The sequence below is a fragment of the Gopherus flavomarginatus genome, chromosome 7 (assembly GCF_025201925.1).
Source record: "Gopherus flavomarginatus isolate rGopFla2 chromosome 7, rGopFla2.mat.asm, whole genome shotgun sequence".
NCBI classification, from domain to species: domain Eukaryota; kingdom Metazoa; phylum Chordata; order Testudines; family Testudinidae; genus Gopherus; species Gopherus flavomarginatus.
The window spans coordinates 50,445,311-50,457,373 of NC_066623.1; positions in this window are offsets into that span (position 1 = coordinate 50,445,311).

Below are 12,063 nucleotides of genomic sequence, written 5' to 3' on the forward strand. Positions count from 1 at the left end.
CGCCCCAGCCCCAAATTTTGTTGGAGCTGGGCCCCTAGCTCTGAATATTGCTAGTGCCCGACACCACATGGGTATGGAACTTGGTGCCTATGATTGGTGGTGCTGCTGTTAAATCTGATCCCATTTCGTAAAAGACAAACAAGACACAAACGGGCAGAGAAAAGAACAGGAAAGAGAGAAAATGCAGCTTCTGTCTCTGGTGTTGACTCTCACTTGCAACCTCAATGCTGGAAAAACACAGGCCCAGCACATGGTCTTATCTGCATTGCTGAGACCTGGCAAACTTGTATCAGCATCAAGCTGTTTAGGGCACCCCAAGTAGGCCACTCGCCAGTTCCTTCTCAGTGGGACCTACTTGGGGTGCATTCAAGGAAGATGTCTTAGGTCACTTGGGGTTAATAGGAGGAAAGCGGTAGCTGAGAGAAGAGTCAGGCTTTTCCTGAGCAGTTATGGGAAGGGCGAGGAGGGATATGTTGACTGCTGTCAATCAGAAGGTCACATATCCCTCTCCTGGGATCTTGCTTGTTTCATGTGGGAGCCTTTGCAGTCCTGTGCTGAGGCTTGTGTACTGGAGCACGACTCTTGATGGCTGCTTCCACAGCCAGGAGATCTGGAGCATTTAATGTGGTCTTTCTAGATCCTTCCCTCCCACCGCGTGTGTGCACAACTGTAAGGAAGTTCCCCTTTGCTTGGCCTCGCTTTCTGCCTTAAAGTTTCCTCCTCCTCCTGGAGACTTTGCAGTTGTGATTCCTCGTACCCCTTCCCTTGGAGGCTTTACCCTGCAGTGGCCTCTCTCAGAGCCGCTAAAGCCAAGTACATCACTGGTGAGATGACAGGCTATGAGAACTTCTCCATGTACCCGCTTTTACCAACGTTATGTTTTTATTCTAAAACTCTGTATAGCCCCCTACTTCACGCTGTTACTCTGGTTCCTGTGGCGTCCGATTGCACTCCGTGTACTTGCTCATCAGCCCTGTTATGCAAACACAGACTCTTCAGAAGAATTCTGTATCTCGCTCTTACCAAACCAAATGACATGTCGGGGTATCATTCCAAGGTTCATCTGCTGTTTGCAGGTGGGTGGGGTTGGCGCCTCAATCTAGCAAACAGCTTGCAATTTGTGACCTTTATGATATGCTGAAACTGGTAACCATGTAATATCACCCCGCAGCGATAAGGGTGATAGGAGTCGTGATCAGGGTTTAACAGTCAAACAAAACAGCAGTGTTATCTTCTAGAAGAGACAACTAATCAGCCATTTCTCTGAGAGGTTTCCAGGAATCCTCCAGGTGCTGTATTTCCCCCATATTTCAGCTATGAAATTCCTGGAAGTAATCAGTTTTCCACTGTAGACCATCCTCTCCAGTATAACCACCCAGGGTTTCACGGCTTCCTTTTCTCTGAGCCATTTCCTGTCTTGAATCCAATGGTACAAAGCCAGGTTGCGTGACCCTTCCTCCCCTTGCACGTATGAGTGGCTCCAGTAAGTTCAACAGAGCAGGGACTTGGCCCATAGCAATGGCTGCTTCCTGTGGTGCTGCCTCCCCTGCTTCCTCACTGAGGCCTGGTCCACACTACAGCGTTAAATCGATTTAACGCTGTACCCGTCCACACTACAAGGCACTTTAAATCGATTTTAAGGGCTCTTAAAATCGATTTCTGTACTCCTCCCCAACGAGAGGAGTAACCCTAAAATCGATATTACTATATCGATTTAGGGTTAGTGTGGACAGAAATCGAAGTTATTGGTCTCATTCTTTTACTGAGCTACCCAGAGTGCACCGCTCCGGAAATCGATGGTAGCCTAGGACCATGGACGCACACCACCGAATTAATGTGCCCTAGTGTGGACGCATAAAATCGATTTTATAAAACCAGTTTTATAAAACCGGTTTTAATAATTTCGATTTTATGCTGTAGTGTAGACGTGGCCTGAGAACCTCATGTCCGAGTGAGCACTACTCCTTCATCCCCAGTAAAGGTAAGAGCTCCCTCTGCTGGGCTCTGCTAGGATTTCAGACACTTCTTTTGCAGCAAAAGCAAACCCAAAGGTTTTGTTTTGTTTTCGAACATTGGTGTGTTTTCAAAAGTGCCTCTGCAGTCCCCTCCTTGTATTTGTTAGTCCTCTGGGTTCATGGATGGAGGGCTCTTTAGTGGACTCAGAAGCAGCCTCCTCGCTTTGCTTCCTGAGGCCTTTTAATACTAATACAATGTCTGACTCTTCAAATTCTAAACCCTGGCAAGTTCCCCACTGCATTAGTAATTCTGTGGGGGCTCAAGACATGGAGAATTTAGAGTTTTTGAACTTAAGTACAATAAGCCTTAGTATTCCAGCCACAAGCAGTCAATGAAGCACACTCCTTTAAAGAAAGAGTAACTTACTGTTTGCACTAGATCTTTGGGTGTCCAGGACTTTCTGCAGTCAGTTCTCTTCCCCCTTGGAATGCAGAACCAGTCTGGGCTCTGGGCTCTGAGACTTGGACTTTCCTGGAATTCTCTGCCTCTAAGCAAAGTATGGAAGCCATCTTTCTTTTCCTTCCCTGTATGCTGAATCTTGAGTCTAGCTGGCTCCCTGCAACTTAGATCTGCAGAGAAATCTCCTGGGACTTGGAATTAGTGACCCAAGACAACACATCCCCTCTTTCCCCTACTACTTCCTTTCTTCCTCGGAGATAGACAAAGGAGGGAGAAGAGGCAAGGTAAGGAAGGACTGGGAATTCATCCACTTGTGCAGCACTCCTGCAGCCCCACAGTATACGCACACATGGCCCAGTCTGTGTGGTCTGCTAGGAAATGGAACAGAGGCAATGCAAGCTCTGGTCCCACCCAGGCAGTAACCTAAAGGAGACATCCCTCTCCCAGCTGGTGCATGGGCAGTGCTCAGCAGACAGACATTTTGTTCTCTAAGAGACAGCCCCGATGCTAGACTCACATTGTTTTTCTATGAAGGCTGTTACAGGGTGTCGGCCTTTTCAGTTGTATTCTCCCTAGGCCAAATGCTGAGACTGGACACAGCACTTGCAGCTCCTGTGGTGGCGAATTGCAGGTGCTCAGCAGTCTGTGGAGCTAAATCCTGAGGACAGCCCACTTGAAAAGATGAACTCACTGTTAATGCTTATTTTACTAACTGCCTGTGACGTAGGAGGGAGCAGGGTGGATTGACCTGGGAATGTTGTCTAGTTTTACTGGGACTGTCTGCATGGGGTTTGGGAGAGCAGGGGATGACTTTATGTGAGGGATGGTACCTGAGTCCAGGAAGGGGGGTCGGTCGAGTCGACACCTTTGCCCGGGGAAACTGGATAAAGGGAGAAGGGGAGAGAAGGAGGAGGAGAGAGCCTGCTGGAGGGGTTTTTGGTTTCAGTTTTGGGCTGGCTGGGAAGAGGCAGGGAACTCCAACTCTGGGATCTAAGATCCTTGCTCCCCAGAGGGACCTGGCTGAGGGGTCCTGGATATACTTACAAGTCCTGCTTGGGACTATGTTCCTGTCATCTAATAAACCTTCTGTTTTACTGGCTGGCTGAGAGTCACAGTGAATTGCAGGAAGTGGGGGGTGCAGGGCCCTGACTCCCCCACACTCCGTGACACAGCCATTTCCCCGTTTGGTTTCTATATGTTGTAGCACAGTCTCTGTGGCCCAGAGGTAAGTGAGAATTCCTTTGCAGAGCATTCTAAGAAAGGTGGGCACATTTCAAGGAAGGCTCCTTTTCTTCAGGTGTCAGTTTTTCCATTACTCATATGTCCCATATTCTGGCCATCCAGATGGACTCTGGACTGTTCACTCTCCAGTGGGCTTCTGCAGTATGCTCTGCAGCCACCAGCCGCTGAGAAATCAGAGACATTCTATAACACCTCGACTGGTGGTACGAGTGGAGAGGCTGCAGGTTTCTATAGCACAGCTACTGCTGGGATGAAAGAGGAAACTTGGATCCAAAAGGGCTGGATTTGGTGACATCCTATCAAAGCTGAGCCAGTTTCACTAGCTCTTGCCAGAGGCTATCTGTGGCTGTTCTGCTTTTTTCTGACATTCGGAATGGCTCATTTATCAAGGACAGAGTCTCGTGCTGTTTTGTATTTTTGTGCATATGGAATTGAAGTTAAAATTTTCCCAGAGCTCTGGAAAATGTGACCCTTTCTTGCTAGCAAGGTCACCACCCCTTGGAATTTTAGCCCAGCATGGATGTAAGAACAGAGAATACAATTTAAACTGCACATTAAAATAGAGTTTGCCTCTTGGGTAAAGATACAGAGTTAATGATCCCTCACAGAATTCATAAATTGCACACATACAGATTCCCCAGATAATCACAGTTTTATATGTAATGGTACGGCTGGCCCAAGGAAAGGAGGAGATTGCTGGTTTTAAAAGCCCCATGGAATTAGAATATCTGGAAATACATCATTTAAAGCAGGGTATTATTACTCCTCCTCCCTCCCTGAGCGCACCACGTCCCTGCTCCTCCACCTACCTCTCACCATTTCCCACCTGGCCACTGTCAAACAGCTGTTTGCATGTTCCAGGAGGGGAGGTGTCGTTTTCATAACATTTCTTCCCAGATCTGGACCTTAGCGTCCAAAATATGGGTGTTAGCATGAAAACCTCCAAGCTTAGTTACCAGCTTGCACCTGGCAATTGCTGCCACCAGCCAGGAATTATACAGTGCCTAGCTCACTGTGGTCTCCCCAAAACCTTCCCTGGGGGACCCCAAGACTCAGATTCCTTGAGTCTCACAACAAAGGGGAATAAACCATTTCCCTTCCCCCTCCTTCCCTCCAGGTGTTCCCTCCCTGGGTTCCTGGAGAGATATACAGAAACAAGCTCCGTGAATCTAAACAGAGGGATTCCACCCTCCCTGTTTCAAGTCCTTGAAACACAAGCACTGAGAGAGCTAACCTCTCTCCCCCTTCACCCAGAGGGTATGCAAAGTAAGGCTTAGTAAATCTAACACAAAGAGATTTTCCCCCTGACTTCTTCCTCCCACCAATTCCCTGGTGAGCTGCAGACTCAATTCCCTGGAGTCCCCGCTAAAGAAAAACTCCAACGGGTCTTAAAAAGAAAGCTTTATATAAAAAGAATGAAAAAAGGACATAAAAGGATCTCTGTAATAAGGTGACAATATACAGGTCAATTGCTTAAAAGAAAAATGAATAAACAGCCTTATTCCAAAAGAATACAATTTAAAACATTCCAGCAACTACACACATGTAAATACAAAAAAAAAAATATAAACCTATTGTCTTACTATCCTTGTACTTACAACTTGGAAACAGAAGATTAGAAAGCCTGGAGATTCCTGTGGTCACTCTCAGAGCCGAGAGAAGAACAGACCCAAGACAAAGGACAAAGAACTCACACCCAAAAACTTCCCTCCACCCAGATTTGAAAAAGTCTTGTTTCCTGATTGGTCCTCTGGTCAGGTGTTTGGTTACCCCTTTCCAGGTGAAAGAGACATTAACCCTTAGCTATCTGTTTATGACAGTCACGTTATTGACTTGAACTGGGACCATATAGAACATGGTTGCAACCAAGGTCCTGCACCAAGTCTTGTATAAAGGGGGTCAAATAAGGTGTCTAGGACAAGGTTGTGGTTTGCTGGTTATGATTATGGTGTTTATATGTGTGTATCATTTTTGTAGTTGAAGTTATGAATGTTGGCTCTATACTGTCTGTGTTTCAAACGTGTGCTATGCTTCTTGGTGACTCCCCAGGCAAGCTGGTGTCACCTCTGCTTAGCCTGCTTGATGGCCCATTAAGGACCATCAGCTATACAACTGACCCACTGAGAGAAGGCAAATATGCTTTGTGACTCAGCAAAGTATGCAGGGTGTCATAAATGGATAGTTAAGAGTTAATAGAACAGAAGTACTTCATGTCTCTTTTGCCTGTAAAGGGTTGACAAGATCAGTAAGCCTGGCTGTCACCTGACCAGAGGACCAATCAGGGGACAGGATACTTTCAAATCTTGAGGGAGGGAAGTTTTGTGTGTGCTGTTAGTGTTTGGTTGTTGTTCACTCTGGGGGCTCAGAGGGACCAGACGTGCAACCAGGTTTCTCTCCAGTCTCTCTGATACAGGCTCTTATAAGTTCAGAATAGTGAGTACTAGGTAGATAAAGCGAGTTAGGCTCATGGTTGTTTTCTTTATTTGCAAATGTGTATTTGGCTGAAAGGAGTTCAAATTGGTATTTTGCTGAAAAGATTTTAATTTGTACTTGAATACTTAGGCTGGGAGGGTATTCCCAGTGTCTATAGCTGGAAGACCCTGTACCTATTCCATTTTTTTAAATTTACAACGATAATTTTCACTGTTTTTTCTCTCTTTAATTAAAAGCTTTTCTTGTTTAGGAACCTGATAGTTTTTTTATTCTGATGAGACCCCAGGGGACTGGGTCTGGATTCACCAGGGAATTGGTGGGGAGAAAGGAGGGAAGGGGGAGAGAGAGGTTATTTTCTCTCTGTGTTAGGATTACTTTCTCTGTCAGGGAGAGTCTGGGAGGGGGAGAGAAAAGGAGGGGGAAAGGTGAATTTTCCTCTCTGTTTTAAGATTCAAGGAGTTTGAATCACAGTGATCTTCCAGGGTAACCTAGGGAGGGGAAGCCTGGAAGAGGCAATGGTGGGGGAAAGGGTTTACTTTCTTTGTGTTAAGATCCAGAGGGACTGGGTCTTGGGGGTCCCTGGGCAGGGTTTTGTGGGGACCAGAGTGTACCAGGCACTGGAATTCCTGGTTGGTGGCAGCGCTACAGGTTCTAAGCTGGTAATTAAGCTTAAAGGAATTCATGCTGGTACCCCATCTTTTGGATGCTAAGGTTCAGAGTGGGGAATTATATCATGACACAAGGACTTGCCCATGTGACTCCAGACTCCATTTTGCTGTAATTTTCCACAGTAAGAACAAAGAGGTTCTTACACCTGGAAATGGCGCCATAACAAGGGCGAGGCAAGTGAGGCACTTGCCTCAGGTGCGCAAAGTGGAGGGGCGCAGCTCTACCGCCCTAGCAGGGCAGAGAAAAAAACCCTGCAATTGGCGGCACTTCGGCAGCAGCTCTACTGCCACCGCTTCTTCGGCAGCAATTTGGCGGCGGGCCCTTCCCTCCAATAGGGACTGTGGGACCCGCTGCCAAATTGCCACTGAAGAGCCTGAAGCCAGCCCTTGCCTCGGGCGCAAAAATTCCTTGTTACGGCCCTGCCTGGAAAATGTTTTAAAAGGCTGATGCCTCATCTCCATCTAGTCTTCAGTCCTGCTTCTTACCTCTGGAGGGACTTTGCTACAAACAGAAGCTCTGAACAAAGGACTGAATGACCCATCCCAGCAGGAGATGTACTCCAGAGACTTGATTTGAACCTGCAGTTTATTCCATCACTGCCACAAATCTGAACCAAGAACTTTGCCATTACTGTATGTAATTGATTCCATTTAACCAATTCTAACTCTCATCTATATCTTTTTCCTTTTATGAATAAACCTTTAGATTTTAGATTCTAATGGATTGGCAACAGGATGGTTTGTGGATAAGATCTGATTTGTATATTGACCTGGATCTGGGGCTTGATTCTTTGGGATCAAGAGAACCTTTGTCTTTTATTGGGGTGTTGGTTTTCATAACCATTCATCCCTAGGAGAGTGGCACTGGTGGTGATACTGGGAAACTGGAGTATCTAAGGGAATTGCTTGTGTGACTTGTGGTTAGCCAGTGGGGTGAAACCAAAGTCCTCTTTGTCTGGCTGGTTTGGTTTGTCTTAGAGGTGGAAAAACCCCAGCCTAGGGCTGTAGTTGCCCTGTTTTAAGCAATTTGTCCTGAATTGTCACTCTCAGTTGGGTCCCACCAGAACCGCATCCTCACAATGGTGCACTCAAGGGAGGAGGCGGGGATTTGGGGATGGAGTTGGAATGGGGGGGTGTAGTTAGGGCAGGGACTTTGGGGAAGGGGCTGGAATGGGGGTGGGGAAGGGGTGGGGCCTCATGGAAAGGGTGGAGTGGAGGCGGGCCCGGGGGCAGAGGGTAGGTTGAGCACCCACGGAAAAGAGGGGAAGTCGGCGCCTATGGCAGGGCCTTGGAGCCCCGTTATGGGCCAGGATCACACTGTACTAGGCGTTGTACAAACACACAATGGAAAGACAGGTCAGCTTCTGTCACGGCCCTGGCCTGCAGGCTTCTGAAGACTGCCCCAGAGACCTCATCTGCGTTGATTCTTCCAACTGTAAGAAGATGCCAGGTGTCCAAGTCCCCTTAAAGTGACCCCCGTGTTAAACAGAGCTGCTGTTCTGACTGTTCTTAATCTCTGCTAATGTTGTGGTGTTGTATCACACATAGTGGGTCTTTGCTCCATGGGCCATACCTGGCTCTCTCTCAAAGGGTTGCAGGAGCACTGCACAAGTGGATGAATTCCCAGCCCTTCCTTACCTTGCCTCTTCTCCCTCCTTTGTCTTCACAAATGTCAGTCACAGGATGCTAGTCTGTCAAGTCCTCTCTCGATGTGGCACGCTGGCTGAGTTTCCAGCCACTCCAATAAAAGGTGTGAATGTGTTGAATTGCCAGGCCCCACTTCCTGGTTGGGCTTGTGAGTGCATCAGACAATTCATTGGTGTTTGTCCTGTGTCATCAAGTATTGGTGGTGCCCTGAGCAGGCTGCGGTCCCTGGAAAGGAGACCAGGATGCCAGTCCTAGCCTTTCAAAGCTCTCTTCAGGAAGAGGAAGTCCGTATGGGAATTCGCAGAGTTGAAGCTGAATGCTGAACGCTGAATGCAGGTTAGGTTGAGCAAGTGAAACTTTATTAAACCCATGCCCTGCTCCATCCATGTGGCTGAATTGCTTCCCTGTTTCTCTGGTGTCCTGTCAATAACAGCCCTTCCAGGGAACGCAGGCCTTCTGACTCCATTTCACTGATAGCAATACATCACCCTACTTTACAACCATTTTAATATAAACATTAAATACAAATAACTGATGCCCACTCCCACAGGGCCAGCTTTAAGGCAATTCATCCAATTCCCCGGAATAGGGCCCCGTGCCCCTAAGAGGGCCCCGCAACATCCCAAAGGAGCTGCTGCCGAAGTCCCGCCACTGGCGGCAGAGGCAGCTCAATCATTGCCGCTGTCTTCAGCAGCATTTCAGCAGAGGGACATTCCTCTGCGGCAGCAATTGAGCTGCCATCAAAGACAGCAGCGGGACTTCAGCGGCAGCTCCTTTGAATCGGGCCCCGGGGTGCCTAAAGCCGGCCCTGACCCCCCGTGTGCCTTTAGCCAGAGGTTCCTAACACACACCCGAGTTGGAGTCTCATCATAGCCACAGACTCAGCTGGTTACATAGTCTTTCAGAGAATGTGAGCTCCTCAACCGGCGACCACACCAGCAGTGACCCATCTGTCTCCTGTCTCCAAGTCTAGCAAACTTTGTTTCTGTGGAGTCTCCTCCCACCCTGCGTGGCTGGCATCCGGAGGGTACTGGCTCTCCATTCTGGACTCGTCTCTGGGTATTGTGTCTGCTGGCTCATGTCTCCACTTCTTTCAGGTGACTTCTTCTGGTGTAGTCTCCTCGTACGACCTGGGTGCCACTGCATCCCTCACAGCTCCTTCAGGCTTCTGCTTCTTGTGTCTCTAACGGTTGGATCCTCACAGGCGTGCCTGTTTCCAGGGCCGTTAGGTCCTTGGCTAACTTGTCAGATTCTAGCACCTGCATGCTCTGATTGTTGGCCATCTCCTCTCAGCAGTGTCCCCATCCTTCTAGCTACAACAGGCCTCTCCTCATCAATAGCAGAGTTTTGGTCCATTGACCCATCCGTGCCTACTCTGGACTGTGTTGGCACCCTATGATGGGGTATTCCTGTGTGCCAACAATGCTAGCCAGGGACTGAACCAGAAGAAACAGCCTTGTGTAACAAACAGTCTTGTGACTATTTTCACAGAAGATTCCACCTTACCATTACTCCATAGGTAGCTGGAGAGGGAGGCGATGTGGTGGTCAAACACCCCTTTGAGTCCAATTTCCCTGACTGCTTCTGAGGCAAACTGGGCTGTTGTCAGTGAATACTGTCATCTTGCAAAGTGGGCCTTCCATTTGCAAGTCACTGACTTACTTCTTGTATCAGGCAAGGCATCGTCCTCCCAAAAATCAGAACTGTAGTCCATTGTAATCAAGGACTGCTTTTCCTTGAAGGTAAATAAGTCAGCTCCCATCTTTTCCCATGGTCGGGGGTGCAGCTCCTGTGGTAACAGTCTCTTTCTGCTGGTGGTTAGCACACTACCAGCAGGTGTCTACCAAAGGGCGGAGCTGTGTATTCATTCCTGGCCAGTAAACCTACTCTAGAGCTTGAGTCAGCCAGCTGTCAATGCCCAGGTGTGAGGCATGTGCTGTTTGCATAATATCCCTGTGTAATGAGGTGGAGACAACAGCTCTGGGTCCTCAAAATATGATTCCATCCTGTACACCCTGCTCGTCTGTAATTTGAAAACATGGTTCTGATCTTACCCATACTTGGCTTTTGTCTTCTGCCCCCTCTGCTAGTGTCACTCTGTTGACTGCCTGGTGTTAGAAAGTACAGATGCTACAAAAAAAGACACCAGCAGCTTTATTGTTGAAGCTGGGAGATAGTGCAACATGTTAATGGTTTGCTCTGAAAGGGACAAATTTAGAATATCAAAAGTGATTGGTTAAAGTTTTGTTTCAGATCTCTGTTGGGCCAATTTGCTTGGACGTATAAAGGAAAATGTGCATACAACATTAGTTACAATCTAAAATACTGTACGGCTACTTGATGTGTCACTAGACAGTGTAGACTAAACAGGTAACTTCACTTATTTATATTAAAGAACAGCAGGAAAGTACAGTCTGAAATGAAATCTCAGCACTTCTTATCCTGTAACCCTGGAATGGGGGAGAGTCCCTTCCACACAGGGCTCAGCGAGCTCTGCTTATTTTTGTGACCCTGGAAGAGGACGAATCTTTCCCACATGGGAGCTCAGCAGGCTGTGGGTTACCACAAGTTGACCACAGCTCTGTATTCCTCGATTTCAGGGCTTGCTGGGGGCAACCCTCTGATTCCTATTGGCCATTAACCAAAAGGCTCTTGTCTTTCAGCTTCCTTACTTCCTCTGCTGCTTCTGGCTATATCCAGTAGATGGCATCAGTGTATAACAAATTTCTTCATTAGTTGGAGGGTTTGATTCATTTCATGGATTGCATTTCATTATTAGCCCTATCAATTGGATCCCCCTTTCTAAGCAATTTCTCTTAATATCCAAAAGTTATACACTGGTGAGGTGATTATATCTTTCAACCTCCCTATTTATGCAATACAATTTGTATCATTTCTAGGGTGCCAAAGTCATTTGCAAAGAAAACAAGTAAACCCCCTTATAGTCTTGTAACTCTAGTGGACATGGTGCATACGTTGTTTGATTATATCTAACACTCTTCACTTCACACCTTTCAAGGCTTGGCATCGGATATGAGACATTACATTAGAGGAACATGAGAGATTTTTCACAGAGGGACGTAGATCTGAGTCACACAGCAAACAAATGTACAGTTTCTAAGCTGGGGTGAAAGATTTTATATATTTAGGATTCCTGAAGTATCTGGATGTTTGACCTCTGGAAGTTTCAGGTTCTTGGGTTACCAGCAAGTTATTCCAAACTGCTTTAAACCCACATTTTGTTTTCCCTCTCCTCTGGCTCTTAATTAGCATACAGGAGACCAAAGGGCAAGGGGGTGGAGCTATTCTAGTTTGCCACCAGGCAGGGGCTCTCTTTAGTAATAGGCTCATCCATGAATTATGGGAGTTTGGTTTGAGAAACTAACAATAGTTGGAAAATTTTCTTATCAAGCATTAGAGCTCTTCCTTCCTGGGAATGGTGTGTTTTAGCCTTAGCTTAATAAATGCTCACCAGACAAGATGTCTCACCTGTTGGGAGGGGCCTATTGACTCTGAGAGGAAGCTAAAGTGTGGAATATACATCAAGGTGATTGCCACCAGATCGTTAAAGGGCCGTGTGAACGAATCTGCTGTCTGCCACCTAGTGTTTGCCGCTGCTGGTGGTCACCCTGCCTAGGGGTCGCCTAGGAGGGATAGG